The 18,012-nt window shown below is 44.0% G+C and overlaps 1 long non-coding RNA gene across 1 annotated transcript; it reads left to right on the forward strand.

The window, feature by feature from the left end:
• Positions 1 to 1,434: 1,434 nt before the first annotated feature.
• LOC115088858 lies at positions 1,435 to 15,322 on the forward strand. Its single transcript, XR_003855940.1, has 3 exons — positions 1,435 to 1,662; positions 14,328 to 14,451; positions 14,957 to 15,322. It is a non-coding gene; the product is annotated as an uncharacterized LOC115088858 (long non-coding RNA).
• Positions 15,323 to 18,012: the final 2,690 nt, after the last annotated feature.

Raw genomic sequence — 18,012 nt, forward strand, 5'->3', positions numbered from 1 at the left:
GAGGTGTGCACAGCGTGAAAGCCTGGGTACACATTTTGCCACTATGAAAGTTGTCCTCCAAGCTCTTAATCAGGACACATGGGTTTCCGTGAATTCTCTAGCTCTGCGTACTGCGTCTGCAAAAATTGTTCTTTTTTTTTGTTGTTGTTGTTGTTGCTTATCCAAAATATTTTCCTTTGCCTTGATTTAGTTCATCTGTCCCTTCATTGCTCTCATCCTTTCACAGATCATCTGCCTGAGATCAGAGGCTCTAGTTTTAAATAGAGCCAGCAAGTCCAGAAGACTTTAAATGTAATCACAGAGTGGCCTGGAGTCAACACTTCATTTTTATGCTCATTCACTCAAAATATTATGGCACTAGTGAGTCTGGACAAAATCTTGTTATGAACCCTTACTGCCATAATCCTTGCCACACTGAATTAGAAAACTGTCATTTGCTAAATCTATCATTTCTATCTCCCTGAAATCTGAATTGCCTCAAAGGTATCACAAACAATAATAACAGGAACTGAAATCACCCAGAACTATAACCTTATTATTCCTGCCTGCCTTCCTTATCACATATTTCATTCGCCTGTCTCTTTTTCCTCCAAAGACCTGCCTCACATTCTCATTATCATTCTTCAGACCTCATATGCGATAGTTCAAAGATTTCATGTCACTGCACGTCTTTAGATTCCGGGCAATTTATTTTCCTTAACCTCGCTCTCTTTTTCACAGAGAGTTCTGTGGCTCCACTCCTTGTTTCACTGTGCCATACATCTTGTAACAATGCACTCTGGATCCTTCCCCCATCTTCAGAAATAAGTCATTTCTTTCTCACATATCTTCATGTGACAAGATCTACTTCTGTCATGCATACTTTGACTATCTCGCTTCTAATATTCCAAGTCTCAAAGGTACATAATTTCCTTTTGCTTCTCCCCACCCCCCCCCCCCCGCCCACAAACCCCCAAATCTGTTCCTATATTTCAATTTTCCTGCTTGAATCATTTGACTTCTTTTTAAGGGAAGAGGTGGGGGTACAGAGCAGCAACAGAAACAAGTAATTGAGTAGCACAAGCAACTAATGCTGTTAGCATCTCAGTTGTAATCCTAATTTATCAATTTGACTCTAGAAACCTGTGCTCCTGCACTGATGAAACAGGGTCCTTTAACAACATCTTTTCCTTCTGTTCCAGTCCTCTTTAGTTCACTTTCTAGAGCGCGGTACAGCTACTGGTTATAGCTGCACCACACCAATCTGTTTTAATATCATTTAGTTCAGTATGCAGTCAAGCATGTCACAGTCATACTGCTCGAAGATTAACTTGTTAATGTAAAATCTGAACTCAGTGGTAATTTTTTCCAATAAAAAATAATTAACCTCTGCAACTTAAGGGAGCTCCACAAATTGCTGGGATTCAGGAATGTCAAGCTGTTGGGTTACTTTTTGCTCCCTTTCAGCATGGAAAAGACTTTGATAGCTTTCTGTGAAAGTTTCTAGGTGTTAGAATGCGACGCGGGACTTACCCAGCTCTGGCAGCCCCCACCGCGCCGAACGCTGCCGCGGAACCCCGACTGTATGCGCTGCCACTGGAAGTTCCAGGGTAAGATGGCAGCGGCAGTGACTACTTAAGGGGCCAGTCTTCCTGCTGCTCTTCGCCTCAGCAACAGGCTTCTGTGAGTTTGCTTTCTCTACTGCCCCAGTTTTTTTGATGTTGCTGTCTTCCTGGGCTCCCTTGCCTTCTGGTTGCTTCTTGTCCATTCCTTGTGGTGTTTCCTTGTGTCCTTGGTGCTCCTGTTCCTGTTCTTGTCCCCAGTTTGGTTCTGACCTTGCTTGTTCCTGGACTTGCTGTTTGCAACCTGTCTCAACCCTTTGCCTATTTCTGGACTTGCTGTTTGCTGCCTGCCTCAACCCTCGTCTGATTTTGGACTTGCTGTTTGCTGCCTGCCTCAACCCTCATCGGATTCTGGACTTGCTGGTTTCCGCCTGCCTCGACCCTTGTCTGATTCTGGACTTGCTGTTTGCTGCCTGTCTCGACCCTCGTCTGATTCTGGACTTGCTGTTTGCTGCCTGCCTCAACCCTCATCTGATTCTGGACTTGCTGTTTCCTACCTGTCTTGACCCTTCACCTGATTCTGGACTTGCTGTTTGCCACCTGCCTCAACCCTCGTCTGATTCTGGACTTGCTGTTTGCCGCCTGCTTCAACCCTCGTCTGATTCTGGACTTGCTGTTTGCTGCCTGCCTCAACCCTCATCTGATTCTGGACTTGCTGTTTCCCACCTGTCTTGACCCTTCACCTGATTCTCGACTTGCTGTTTGCCACCTGCCTCGACCCTCGCCTGATTCTAGACTTGCTGTTAGCCACCTGCTTTGACGCTTTACCAGATTCTGGACTTGCAGTCTTCCAACTGCTGACAATTCACTTGCTTTAGATCTGCCTCCTGCTCCGGGACTTCCAAGGCCCTGCCAGCCATCAGCACCAAGGTAAGATGGTAGGATTCAAGTTTAACTCCTGACTGTTCTTCAACAGGGGGTCCACCTGTGGTAGTGTCAGATGAGGGTCGAGACAGGTGGCAAACAGCAAGTCCAGAATCAGACGAGGGTTGAGGCAGGTGGCAAACAGCAAGTCCAGAATCAGACAAGGTTCGAGACTGGGTCCACGAAAACCTAACAATAGGTATGTTGTATGGATATTTACATCAAAATTATGGCTATACACAAAGAAGCTGTGATGGAAGGGCAATAAAGAATTACTTAGCAAAGGATAATTAGCAGTAGGTGAAGGGACGAGAACTTTCATTTGATCTTCAAAGAGAAGATCAAAGAGCTACTGTACTGTAGACAAGTCTTATTTTTATTTTATTTATTTATTTAACAGCTTTTAATATACCGGTGTTCGTGCGAGCACATCACGCCGGTTTACAATAAACTTGCAAAAGGAGGAAATTACAAAAAACAGGGAGTGGGAGATGGAGCAGGTTTGAGAAAAAGGGGGGGGGAGAGGGGGGAAAGTAAAGGAGGAAGAAGATAGCAGCTGAGAAATTAAAAGGAACGTAACATTATTTACATGAGAGGCAATAAATGAGGGATAAACATTGTCACAAAGTTACAGCGGATAGTGAAGGAAATATGGATTGTATGGAGTATATATATGGAGGCTTATTTACGGTAGTTATGGCAAGTTATGAGGAACATATATATATGCTTATTTACAGCAGTTATGGCAGGAGAAGAAAGACAATTAATTTTAACTTTTAACATGCAGATTGTACAGGTTGTAAGGTAGATGGGGTGCGGTAAAGTGTAAGGTGGGGGGGGTATAGGGTGGGTGGGTGGTGGGCGGTACTGTGACTAGGGGGGTTTCAGGGGGGTTGGCTACGAGGGGTTGGGTTCGGGGTAGGCCTGTCTGAAGAGCCAGGTCTTAATGCCTTTTTTGAAGTTGGGTAGTGAGGGTTCAAGACGGAGGTGTGTGGGGAGGGAGTTCCAGAGGGCGGGGCCTGCAATGGTGAAGGCTCTTTCTCTGGTGGTGGAGAGGTGGGCTGTTTTGAGGGGGGGGGGTGTGGAGGGTGCCTGTAGATGTGGATCTTGTCTGGCGGGTTAAGAGGTGGAAGTGGGGCATTTCCTTAAGCCAGGGGGAGTTGTTTTTGTAGAGAGTGTTGTGTAGAATAGTTAGGGTCTTATATTGGGCGCGGAATTGGATGGGCAGCCAGTGCAGGTCATCTAGGATAGGTATAATATGCTCTCTTCTACGTGTGTTTGTAAGGATTCGTGCCATGGCGTTCTGAAGAGTTTGAAGTGGTTTGATGGTGGAGTATGGAAGGCCTAGTAGAAGGGCATTGCAGTAGTCCACTTTGGAGAAAATAGTGGACTGTAGGACTAATCTGAAATCTTGAGTATGGAGTAAAGGCTTGAGCTTTTTAAGGATCTGGAGTTTGTAGAAGCCTGCTTTAAGAAGGGACTTGATGTGTGGCTTGAAGTTCAGGTGTTGGTCGAGTGTGACTCCCAAGTCTCTTACGGAGAGGGGTAGTGTGGGAGAGATGAGGGGGGGGCGGTGGTGTGGTGGAGGAGTCGTGTTCAGGTTGCTTGGATATAAAGAGGAGCTCGGTTTTGGTTGTATTGAGAGCAAGGTGAAGGTCGGTTAGTAGGGAGTTGATGCTGACTAGACAAGATTCCCAGAAAAGGATGGTTTCATTGAGTGTTTTCTGAATGGGTATGAGTACTTGTACATCATCAGCGTATAGGAAGAAGTCCAGGCCTAGGTTTGATAGTAAGTTGCAGAGGGGGAGGAGGTATATATTGAAGAGGGTGGAGGATAGGGAAGATCCCTGTGGGACGCCTTGTCTGAGGGGAATGTGACAGGATTCATGGTTATCGAGTTTTATAAGGTATTCTCTGTTCGTAAGGTAAGAGGTGAGCCAGTCTAGTGCTGTGTCGGTAATGCCTATCTCTGTCAAGCGTGTGATAAGGATTTGATGATTGACAGTGTCAAAGGCTGCTGATATATCTAGTAGGGCCAGTAAGAAAGATTTTCCTTGGTCTAGTCCAATGAGTATGGTGTTGGTAATGGCTAAGAGGAGATTCTCGGTATTTCGGCCTTTCCGAAATCCGAATTGTGAGGGGTGCAGGAGGCTGTGGTCCTCGAGGTAGTCGGTGAGCTGGGAATTGACTACTTTCTCGAGGACTTTCGCAAGGAAGGGAAGGTTGGAGATGGGCCGATAGTTTGCCGGGTCAGAAGGGTCAAGGGAGGGTTTTTTTTAGGAGGGGTTTCACAACAGCAAGTTTGAGGGGATCTGGGACTTTGCCGAAAGTGAGGGAGCAGTTGATGATGTTAGCTAGGGGTTTGGCGATAGTGGTGGGAATGGATAGGAGGGTTTTGGAGGGGATTGCGTCAGAGAAATGCGTGGCCGGTTTCATTTTTTTGAGGATGGACTCAATTTCTAGGGTAGAGGTGGGGTTGAAAGATCTGATGCAGGTGCTAGTGTGCTTTGGGGAGGGGGAGGTGGTCGTGGGGTTGTGGGGGGAGCGTAGGAGGATATTGGAAATTTTGTGCTGGAAGTGTTTGGCCAGATCCTCGCATCTTTCCTTGGAATTTTCTTCAATGGTAACAGGGTGTGGGGTCTTGGTGAGTTCAGTGACGTAGGAAAAGAGGGCGTTGGCATTGAATTGTAGGTTGTGGATTTTTGATGCGTGAAAGTCCCTTTTGGCAATGATGGTGGCTTGCCGGTAGTTGTGCAGTGATTGTTTATATATTGCTTTGTGTTGGGGGGAGGGATGGCGGCGCCAGGTACGTTCTTTTGATCTGAGGTCCTGTTTCAGGATTTGGAGTTCGTTGGAGTACCATGGTTTTTTTTGTTTTGTAAGGGGGGATTTCTTTATGTATCACGGGGCAAAGTTTGTTGGCTATTGATTTGGTAATATGATTCCAGGAGTGGAGGGCTGCATCTGGATTTGAGAGGTCCAGGTTCTCTACAGCTTTGTCGAGTGCTGTAGTTATGCTTTCTGATGAGCAGGGTTTGTGGAAGAATATCGTTTTTTTTTGGGTTGAAGATATCTTGGTGGGGGAGGTGAGATGGATTTGGGTATTGATGATAAAGTGGTCGGACCAGGGTATGGGGGTTGTTGAGGGGGTGTAGGGTGCAGATAGATGGGAGTTGATAAATAGGAGGTCAAGGGTGTGCCCTGCCTTATGGATGGGGGAAGTGATGAGCTGTTTGAAACCTAGGGCTTTGAGAGTGGTTAGGAGGGTTTCGCAGGCCGGGGTACGAGGAGTTGAGTCCACATGGAGATTAAAGTCTCAGAGGATCACTGTGGGGGAGTCTGTTTTGAGGTTGTCTACAATAAATTCAATGAGGGGTGAGGGGTCGTGTTCGAGAAGGTTGGGAGGGGCGTAAATGAGGCATATTTGAAGGGTGGGTGATTTGAAGAAACCGATTTCTAGCTTAGGGGGGGGGGGCAAACGGGTTGGATTCTGAGGTTCAGGTGCTTTTTTGCGGCCAGGAGTAAACCACCACCTCTCTTTTTTGGTCTCGGGATGGAGAAGATGTCGTATAGTTTTTCGGGGAGCTGATTGAGATAGACATGGTCTGATTCTTTGAGCCATGATTCAGTGATAGCAAAAAGATCAGGGTTATCATCTGTGAGCAGGTCATGGATGATGGAGGCTTTTTTGAGGATGGATTGTGCATTGAGGAGGGTTAGGGTGAGAGTGGCTAGTCCGAGGAATTGAGTGAGGGGTGAGGTCAAGATGGGAACTAGTGAGCTCCGAGGGATAGCAGTTTGAAGAGGGGGTGCGCATGGTTTGCGCAGGTGAGGGAGAAATAGGGTGGGGATAGACTGGATGCACATGTCTGGTGTGATGAGGCAGGGAGGGTGGGGTGGGCCTCTTGTCGAAAGAGTCTCTGAGGTGTAGGGAAATTGGGCTGGTCTGAGCTTAGCGAGGGTGAGTTGACATCGAGGCAGTGATAGAGCATGGAGAATCAAGCACAATACAATACAGAATCAAGCACAAGACAGTACAGGCCAGGTAATTCAAAGATAACAGAACAGGTAGTCCGAGTCTACGTCCGGAGTCTACGTGCAGCGTTGTGTGTCCTGTGGTGGCTGTCCGTTGTGAATGTGAAATTGCTGAGGGGGTAATCAGTGCCGTTTTACTCACTGTGCTAATCTGGTGGCTGGGCGTCTGCGTGTGGTTCTGAGTCCGGTTGTGGGCTTCCAGTGGGGTGGTTGCAGAGGAGAGGAGGAGATGTTTAAGATCCTGGACTGTGGTTCTGATCTGCGGGTCTGCAGGAAGGGGCGCACAAAGGGGCGGGCCCCTTTGTCGCGCTCCTTCGGCGCGCGACGCCGGGTAGTGCAGGGCCTTTTAACTCCTGCAGGTCCCGGCTCGATGACGTCACCCCTGCGCCCGGCGGGGCGGTCCTCAGTGCGGCGGGTCTGGTGGGGGTGGGGGCTCGCGGCCCGGCAGGCGGAGGAGGCAGGATTGAGGATCGAGGCGGCAGGCCGGATTGAGGAGGAGGCAGGCCGGATCGTGGCGTGCGTTTACGGCCTCGAGGTAAGTCAGGCCGGGGTCGGAGAAAGCTGGTGGCCGGCGCGGGAGCCCGATTGGGGAAGGCGGAACAAAGAGGCCTTACCCCGACGGGCTTTCAGCGCCGGCTGCGCAGGCCCAGTTCACCGCCGATCCCGTGAAGAAGAGGAAAACGCCGGGGAGTGCAGGGCCTTTTAACTCCTGCAGGTCCTGGCTCGATGACGTCACCCCTGCGCCCGGCGGGGCGGTCCTCGGTGCGGCGGGTCTGGTGGGGGTGGGGGGCTCGCGGCCCGGCAGGCGGAGGAGGCAGGATCGAGGATCGAGGCGGCAGGCCGGATCGAGGAGGAGGCAGGCCGGATCGTGGCGTGCGTTTACGGCCTCGAGGTAAGTCAGGCCGGGGTCGGAGAAAGCTGGTGGCCGGCGCGGGAGCCCGATTGGGGAAGGCGGAACAAAGAGGCCTTACCCCGACGGGCTTTCAGCGCCGGCTGCGCAGGCCCAGTTCACCGCCGATCCCGTGAAGAAGAGGTCTTATACTTTCATTACAGGGCAGCAAGTTTTAGTCAATTCAGGAAACTTTATTGGCTTAATAATTTGGCTTAATAATTTGAATTTTGGCTTAATAATTTGAATTTTGGCTTAATAATTTGAATTTTAAATATATGTAACCATAAAATCCATTTCTGCAGGTAAAACAGTGCTTTACCCATGAAATATAGATTTTTGAAAATTTCCCACCCTGTATGGGGTTAATATACGTGCATGAGGCCTCTATGTGTGTACTTTTACCCATAATTGGGGGAGGTATTTCTAGAGGTGTGGTTGGGGGTGAGGTTTGGATCTATGCACATAAAGGTGAATTTTAAAAGCCAGGCGCACGCACCAATTAGGAGATTCATGCATATGTTGAGCCGGTGTGCACCAAGTGGATTTTAAAAGCCACTAGGATACATGTGTCCATGCCGCTGCGCACACAAATGAAAAGTTTCCAGAAAGGGGTGGGGCATGGTCTGGGTGGGACATGGTTGTTCCAGGATTTTAATATGAAATTTGCACGTAAATACTTATGCACACTAGCTCACGCCTTGATCCCCTGCCTCATAACTTTACTTCTGCTATGGATGATGAATAAGTTATAAAAAATAAAATCTAGGCAGATCAGTGGGGTTTTAAACTTTGGGGCTAATAGGGGGGAAGGGAGGCTATTAAACTAGGGGGGTCTGGAAGTCCTAATCCTTAACTGGGCAAACTCGGAACGAACTGGGAAAACTGGTAATGGTGCGGCATGCAAGCCTTTTAAAATCCCCTGCTTATATGGTAGAAGTGGCATTTGCACACTCAGGGGTGCACCATGTTGCGGCACAAATCTCTACCCGCGCGTACCTCTTAAAATCCAACCCTATGTGGATACTTTTCCTGGGGTAATTTTCAAAGTGAGAGCCTGCACGTACTTTTCCTTTGAAAATCAGTGTAAAATCCATGCATAAAAAGTACCCACAGTCCTTGCACTTAGGTGGGTTACTGATAATTACAACCCCCCCTCCCCCAAAAAAAAATGGTTAAAGGAAAAAGTTACATAGTAAAAAAAAAAAAAAAAGAAATAAAGACAATTCCAGGATTTTGGGGATTTTCAGGATTGTGTCTGCTCGTATTTTACAGAGAATCAATGAGAAAGGTGAGTTTAAATTATTTTGAATCTTTGAATTCACCTTACTTATTCACTCACCCTTACATTTCTGGCCTGGTCATAGGGTAGGACAGATTTTATTTATTTTTTTAAATTTCTTATTTGCTCCTTTCATTCCAAATGTTTAGAGCAAAGTACCGGAAATTACAATGTTGTTTCTCCTCTTTCTCTAAGAATTATACAGTTTTTCCAGACCATTCTTATGTGGGAGGTATTGTATTTTATCTAACCTCACTGGAAATAGTGTATCTCTTATATCTTTGTACTTTGCACAGTGAAAAAAGAAAGGCATTTTGGTTTCCATTTCTCCAATGTTGCATTGCCTGCACTCTGGCTTCTTGGGGTTTCCAGTTAGTTTTGCCTGATAGTTCTATTTCTCATTTGTGGCAATGCTTACTTTCCATTTGTTTTCACTTTCCACTTATTAACTAACTCACTTCACTGAACAGCTCAGTCTGTTTAGCCAGGGACAGCTCAAGCGATCTGCTGCCTGAGGCGAGGGATGAGGTGGTGCTTCTCCCCCTTCCCCCACAGCACAGTTCATGTCTGAGATGACCAAGGGTAGGGGTCTCAGGAGTCCCCCTTGAAGTACTTTGCTTGGATTCTGGCCCTTTTTGTGGTTTGAAATGCTAGAGGAGAGGGGGAAGACAGGGCTCAAGATTGCCAGAGGTGTGGCAGATAGTGTCAGTGATGATATTTCTAGGAAGATGACAACCCTGCCACATTCCAGGGAACCCAACCTCCTGCCTCCTACCATTGCCCAGCATCTTCCTCCTGCAGTACAGGGAATAATGGTGAGGTCTGTGTGTGGCATATTCTCTCTCACTCACATACTCCCCATATAGTCTTCCTCATAAGAACATAAGAAATTGCTATACTGGGTCAGACCAAGGGTCCATCAAGCGCTGGATCCTGTTTCCAACAGTGGCCAATCCAGGTCACAAGAACCTGGCAGATCTCAAGGGCTGGATAGATAGATACTAAGCTGCTTATCCCAAGGATAAGAAGTGGATTTCTGCAACTCTGCTTAATCATGATTTATGAAGTTTCCCTTCAGAAATGTGTCCAAACCTTTTTTAAATGCTTCCTTTATACTTCCCTCCCTTTTTCCCTCTATTCATCTCACTCCCTTCTTCCATCTCACTCATACCCTCTGCCCTTCCTCTTTCCTTCCCCCTTTCCTTCCCTCTCCTCTTCCCTTCCCTGTCCTCTTCCCTTCCTTCTCATTCACACATACTTCCTTTCACTTTCCTTCTCTCTTACATGCCCATCTCCTTCCCCTCTGATCCCTTTTATTCACACCTCACCATACTCTTCCTCCCCTCTCACTCACACAGCACCCAGGCTTGTGATAGCTTATTTGCTGTCCTCTGTAAACAATCACTGTACTTCCCCCTCCTTCTTCTATATTTTTTAATGTTTATTTTTTATAGCTAAGTGTGGGGTTGGCCTTCGTAAATCCATGAACTACAATTACAAGATAATAAACATCACATACCAAAACAGCACTAACTGCTAGTTATCAAACAGCAATAACCGTACTTGTGAAAAGGGAAGACTGCAACAATTACACTACACCCTAAAATACCATTACACTTCCTACTGGAAACAGAACAAACCATGCTGCTATAGATTAGATTCTGATACAGAAACCCCATGCTAGCAGAATACCTTACCTCGGTCACACATGCAAAACACAGACAAACCCTCACCAAATTCAGAATAAAGAGACCATAAAGTATAAATAGAGATGTGCAGTCAACAACCACTGTAAACTGTAAACTGCAAAAAGCTAGAGCCTGCATGCAGTGCAACAATGGAAAAACAGAAACATCACCTTTCTTCATAAAACATCAAAGACTAAAATCAAGAAATATAAAATACATAATAGTAAAATCATACTAATAAAAAGAATAATTATTTCAAAACAATGACAAATAGAATAGCATCTAATAATTAAAAACTCATAAAAATGTTAATATTTCACAAATACCAAGGAAATATTTTGAAACCGATTACTCATCAAATACCCAATAATTAAGAAGTGCCATATAAGGTCAGACCAAGGTCCATTGAATTCAGCATTCTGTCTCCAACAGTGGCCAATGCAGGTCATAAGTACTTGTCAGTCACCCAATAGTTGATCTATTTCTTGTATCTCACTCCCAGGGATAAAAGCTAGCTTTCCCAAGTCTACCTGGCTAATAACTTTTTATAGACTTTTCCTTCAGCAACTTGTCCTATCCTCTTTTGAACCCCACTATGGGCTAGATTTTCTATTGTCGCACAGCTCTGTGAATCGCGTGGTACCAGGGGGCAGGGGGTCAAAGTGTGGGGGGGGGGGGGGGCGGGCCTGCTAAAGCTGGCAGCGATTGCACCATCGTGGTGCTATCGTTGCCGGCTTTTGTAAACCAATAGCACCACCATGAAAGGTGCTGCTATTGGGCGCGTTTATGACAGTAATAAGGGTCCTTACCTTTTCGCAATCAGCGATGTCTTCGCAGCATCTGCCCCGGTGCCACCCCGACTCCTTCCCTTCCGGTGCGGACGCCACCCAGAACCTACCCCGATCTAGGTATCCTTTAGAAAATGACCCCCTATGTTAGTTGCTTTGATCATGTCCTCCAGCAACAGATTCCATAGTTTGATTGTAACTGAGAGAAAAAATACTTGTTAATATTTATTTTAAATTTTACAGTTGCTTGTCTCTTGAAGTGTCCCCTAGTCCTAGAGTTGTTTAAAAGGATAAATAACCGTTCCCTATTTACCCATTCCATCTCACAATCATATCCATTCTCAGTTGTCTCTTTTCCAAGATAAAAAGCCCTAATTTGTTTAGCCTTTCTCCATAAGGGAGCTTTTCCATCCCTTTATCCTTTTCCTCACCCTTCTCTGTACCTTTTCTATATCCAGTATGTATTTTTTGAGATGGGGAGACCAGAACTGCACTCAATACTCAAGGTGCGGTTGCACCATAGATCTATACAAAGGTATTATGATATTTTCAGTTTTGTTCTCTGTTTCTTTCCAAATACAGTAATTCCTAACATTCTATTTGCTTTTATGACCACCGCTGCACACTAAGCTGAAGATTTCAAGGTATTGTCCATAAGGATTCCATGGTCCTTTTTTTGGGTAGTGACTCCTAAAATGAAACACAACATCATATACTTGTATTTGGGATTATTTTTCCCTATGGGGCGGATTTTAAAAGGGTTACGCATGTAATATACATGTGTAACCCTTTAAAACCCGCTCCTGCTCGCGCCGAGCCTATTTTGCATAGGTCCGGTGACACGCGCAAGCCCCGGGACGTGCGTGTGTCCCGGGGCTTGAAAAAAGCAGCTGGGAAGAGGTGGCCCAGGGGTGGGGCAGGGGCAGGACCGAGGCCTCCAGCACAGAGACCGTGCCAGGGGATCACGCGCAGGTTCTCGGCCGGCGCACGCAATCTATGCCTGCCCGGAGACAGGCCTAAATAAAAAAATAAAGGTAGGGGGGGATTTAGGTAGGGCTGGTGGGTGGGTTAGATAGGGGAAGGGAGGGTAAGGTGGGGGGGATGGAAGTAAAGTTCCCTCCTAGGGAACAGGGAAAGCCATCGGTGCTCCCCTAGGGGCGCCGACCCCGGATTTTATAACATGCGCGTGGCTGCGCATGCATTTTATAAAATCGGACATAGATTTCTGCACGCCGCGTTGCGCACACAAATCTACGCCCGCGCGTAATTTTTAAAATCCAGCCCTATGTGCATTACTTTATTCTTCTCCACATTAAATTGTATCTGCCATTTAGAGCTAAGGATAAAAAAAAAATCACCTCTCGCCATACCTAGAAATTTTTGGTTCTATTTACACTGAGATAGTTGTGGATTTGTGGGGGAGAGAGGGTGGCACACAAACTTTACTCTCTCTCTATCTCTCATACACACACGCTGCCTCTCTCACTCACATAAATGTTCACTTTCTCACATACACAATCCCTACATCTACCACCTCTCTCTCAAACACACCCTCACATCTACTGAATCATTCACCATGCATTCACTCATGCCAGGGCCGCTTTCCTGCCTTCTTTTCTTCTGCTTTCAGTTGGCTGAGCTCTGCCGGCAGCCCCACTAGGGCTTCTCTGTTGCCTTCCATTCTTAAGGTGTAGCAATTCTTTCTCCTTTCTTTCTCTTTCATCTCAAACACTCCCCCCTTTATTTCCCCTTTCCCACCTTCCCCTCACAATCCGCCCCCATTTCCCCACCCTCTGCTTTTTTTGCTTCTCCTTTTACTCCTCCTGGAAACTTACCATTGCCACTTTAGGCTTTCATTCTGCCAGTGGGGATGGGAACTGTGCCAGCCCACAGTTTTCCTACTACTGGTGGGTGGGAGGAGGAGGAGAACCCCACCAGCACCTCACCACCTGTACCCAAGTGGTAAAGGATTACTTCCTGCCACTGAGAAATGAGAATAATGCCAGCTCATGGTTTTCCTCCTTCTTGTGAGTGGTTTGAGTTCCACAGTCAGATCATCATATTGGGTCACTATGCCCAAGCAGGACTCTTCCTGCCAGTGGTGTGTAGGAACCCTGTCGGCATGTCATCAGCCCACATCACCTCACTTTCTGTCTGGCTGAGAAAAGAGGCAAGGATGTTTTAGGGGTTACTTGCTGTCACCCCAAAATGTTGCTGCCTGAGGCAACCATCTCACTCTGCTTAATGAGAGAACCACCCTTGAGTCTGGCAGATCATCTGCAGACTGGTGCTAATTTTTCTAATCAATCTGCTTCATGGGATTCTCTGACAAGAAAAGCAAACTGGGGAACCTTTTGGGGAAGGGGAAGTCTTTTCTGAAGGGACAGGCTCTATCTTAACCAGGATGGAGCCAGTCTGCTGGCACTAACCTTTATAAAGGAGATAGATCAGTTTTTAGACTAGGACAAAGGGGAAAGCTGACAGTCGCTCAGCAGTGCATGGTTCAGAAGGAGGCATCTTCAAATAATACTATTGAAGCAGGAGAGTTAGGTCATCCCAACAGAGAGGTTCCAATAAAAGCAAAAGTAGTCCATGTGCCTATGTAAAGAATCAAATGAGCTAAAGATTCAAAATTATCCCTGTCAACTGAAAGGCAGGTTGTTAATACAAACAAAAAAACACACTTTGAAATGTCTATATGCCAATGCCAGAAATCTAAGAAGTAAGATGGGAGATTTAGAGTGTATAGCATTGAATGATGAGATAGATTTAATTGGCATTTCAGAGACATGGTGAAATGATGATAACCAATGGGACAGTGCTATACCAGGGTACAAATTATATCACAATGACAGAGAGGAGCATCTTGATGGAAGGGTGGCACTTTATGTCCGTGATGGCATAGAATCCAACAGGATAAAGATCCTGCAAGAGACTAAATGCACAATAGAATCTTAATGGGTAGAAATCCCATGTGTGTTGGGGAAGAGTATAGCAATAGGAGTATACTACCAGCCACTTGGCCAAAATGATGAGACAGATGATGTAATGCTAAGAGAATTTAGGAAAACTAACCAAATTGGTAGTGCAGTAATAAAGGGAGATTTCAATTACCTTGCAATATGGAAGGGTGAACTGTGATTGGGTACTTACTACTATGTGATCTTTTCTGATTGGCAGATTTGAATGACATTGCAAGTCTATCAATGTAGGAGGAGTATGAGCGTTTGAACGTTGAGGCTTTAGTTTGGTCAGTTTAATGGGTATTTGAAGAATACATTTCTGATACACTTGTATGAATATGGTAAGTACAGATTTATTACTTTTTATTGGGATTATGTAGTTTCATAGTCAAGATTCTTATGATAATTTCTATTATTTTAGTACCCATTTATTTTTAAGTATTTTGATGCAAAGTGATCATTTTGTGTTTGTTGCTTTGGCATGACGCTCTAAAAGCTCCTTTCTTTGAAAGTGGGTAACTTATAAAGAATTATTTTTTCAGGTTTACATAAATTGAGTAATTTAGATCAGGAAGATGAATGTAGAGGGTTTTTTTGTTTGTCTTGTACTGTGTTTTTAGTTTCACAGCAGTTTGGGTGCCGACAGTTAATGCCGATGCAAGAATCGCACAGAAGTATTCCTTTTTAATGACTGAGATTTGAGCAAGTATTGGGTAGGATCTTTAGCAGACTATATTTAGATTTGGTAAGTGATGGTTCTGAAACATTTTGCTTTATGTTTAGTTTATTTGGATTATTTCTTAAACATTTTTTTCTTTTTTTATTTGTGAATATTTTGTTTTTTAGTTCCCCTGAAGCAGCCTTGTTTTTGAGGTGAAGCTTGGACCCTAGTCGGGATCTTAATTGGAAGTAATACTGCCTTTTTTGAAGATCCATTGATGTGCATGAGGGGTTTCCAGTTTGAAGTGGTATTATCTCCCTACCTGAAGAGCTTTTGTCATGCACGGAACAGCGAGCAGAATTAAAAATTTTGTGGAAATTTATGACTTATTGAGTTTTTGCTCTGTAATTTATGTTTTTATAGGTGATTATGTAGAATGAGTATGTGAGCACTCTAGAATGTATGTATGTGCGTGATTGTTTTTAATTCATGTGAGAATTATTATATAATTGATGGATAAAATTTTGAATATTTTTTATATATGAGTTTATACAGTGTAAAGTTTATGTATATGATATATACTTGTTAACTTGTATTAAAATTTGTACATGTGCTAGTTTGAATTAAATGCATTTTTAAAATTATGTGTTAGGGATTATTTAAAATTGATTATATGCTTACCTCTATTTTTGCTGATACGTAGATTTCAATCACCCCAATATTGACTGGGTAAATGTAACATCAAGGCATGCTAGAGAGATAATGTTCCTGCATGGAATAAATGACAGCTTTAAGGAGCAATTGGTTCAGGAATGGATGAGAAAGGGAGCTATTTTAGATCTAATTCTTAGTGAACCACAGGATTTGGTGAGAGAGGTAATGGTGGTGGGGCTACTTGCCAATAGTGATCATAAAATGATCAAATTTGATTTAATGACTGGAAGGGAGACAATAAGTAAATCCACAGCTCTAGCACTAAACTTTCAAAAGGAAAACTTTGATAAAATGAGAAAAATAGAAAAAAACTGAAAGGTGCAGCTACAAATGTTAATAATGTACAACAGGCATGGACATTGTTAAAAAAATAAAAATACCATTTTAGAAGTGCACTCTAGATGCATTCCACACATTAAAAAATGTGGAAGGAAAGCCAAATAATGATTAAAAGGAGAGGTGAAAGAGGCTATTTTAGCCAAACAATCTTCCTTCAAAAATTGGAAAAACGATTCATCTGAAGAAATTTGGAAAAATCATAATCATTGCCAAGTTAAATGTAAAACATTGATAAGACAGACTAAAAGAGAATTTGAAAAGAAGTTGGCCATAGAGGCAAAAACTCATAATAAAAACTTTTAAAAATATATCTGAAGCAGGAAGCTTGTGAGGGAGACAGTTGGCACTTAGGGAAGATAATCCACCGCAGAAAGACTAAATACATTCTTTGCTTCAGTGTTTACTGATGAGGATGTTAGGGTCTAGGGAGATACCAATTCAGGAGACAGTTTCAAGGGTGACAATTCAGTTGAACTGAACCAAATCAGGGTGAACCTGTAAGATATAGTATGCCAGATTGACACATTAAAGAGTAGCAAATTGCCTGAACCAGATGGAATACACCCCAGCGTTCTGAAAGAACTTAAAAATGAATTTGAGACATAGAAGTAATTTGTAACCTATCATTGAAATCATCCACTGTACTGGAAGACTGGAAGGTGGGCAATGTAACCCTGAATTTTAAAAAGGGTCCAGAGGTGATCCAGGAAACTATAGACTAATAAGCCTGACTTCAGGGCTGGGAAAAATTGTGGAAACTATTATAAAGAATAAAATCACAGGACAAGGTTTAATGGGACCCAGCCAGCAGGGATATACACAAGGGAAGTCATGTCTCACAAATCTGCTACATTTTTTTAAAGGGGTAAACAAACGTGGATAAAGGTGAACTAGTAGATGTGGTGTAGTTGGATTTTCAGAAGGCATTTGACAAGGTCCCTCATGAGAGGCTTCTAAGAAAACTAAAAAGTGATGGGATAGGAGGCGATGACCTTTTGTGGATTGCAAACTGGTTAAAAGGATTAAATGGTCTTTTTTCGCAGTGGAAAAAGGTAAATAGTGGAGTGTCCAGGGATCTGTACTTGAACCAATATTTTTTAATATATTTATAAATGATCTGGAAAGGGGTACAATAAGTGAGGTGATCAAATTTGCAGATGACACAAAATTATTCAAAGTAATTAAATCACAAGTGAATTGTGATAAATTGCAGGAGAACCCTTCAAGACTGGAAGATTGGGCGTCCATATGGCAGATAAAATATAATGTGGACAAGTGCAAGGTGATGCATATAGGGGTCGATTTTCAAAGGCCCGCACGGGCCTTTGAAAATCGTGTCCATGTGTGCATGTCCCAGCGCGCACACATGAACACAACTATTTTATAACATACGCGCAACGCTTTGAGAATTTGGGTGATAGGGAAAAAATAACCCATGCAGTAGTTACACAATGTTAGTTTCCATTTTAGGAGTTTACCACCCAGGAATACGGTATGGGTGTCATAGTTGATATTACATTGAAATGTACGGCTCAGTGTGCTATGGCGGTGAAAAAAGCTAACAGAATGTTAGGAATTATTAGGACAGGAATGGCAAAAAAATGGAGGATGTCATAATGCCTCTGTATCATGGTGAGACTGTACCTACAATATTACATGCAATTCTGGTCACTGCATCTCAAAAAAAGATATAGTTGTACTGGAGAAAGTAGAGCAAAGGGAGACCAAAATGATAAAGGTCATGGAATAGCTCCCCTTTGAGGAAAGGCTAAAGCGTTTAGGGCTGTTTAGATTGAAGAAAAGATGGCTGAGGAGGGATATGATAGAGGTCTACAAAATCATGAAAAGACTTGAACAGGTAAATGTGAATTGGTTATTTACTCTTTCGGATAATATGACTAGGGATCACTCCATGAAGTTAGCAAATAGCACATTTAATATAAATCGGAGAAAGTTTTTTTCACTCAACACACAATTAAGCTCTGCAATTCATTGCCAGTGGATGTGGTTACGGCAGTTATTGTAACTGGGTTTAAAAATGGTTTGGATAAGTTCCTGAAGGAAAAGTCCATAAACTGCTATTAAGTAATAGGGAATAACCACTGTTTGTTGCCAGAATTAGTAGTAGCGTGGGATGGATCTACTTAATGTTTGGGTACTTGCCAGATACTTGTAACTTAGATTGCCC

Source organism: Rhinatrema bivittatum, chromosome 3 (assembly GCF_901001135.1).
Source record: "Rhinatrema bivittatum chromosome 3, aRhiBiv1.1, whole genome shotgun sequence".
Taxonomy (NCBI): Eukaryota; Metazoa; Chordata; class Amphibia; order Gymnophiona; family Rhinatrematidae; genus Rhinatrema; species Rhinatrema bivittatum.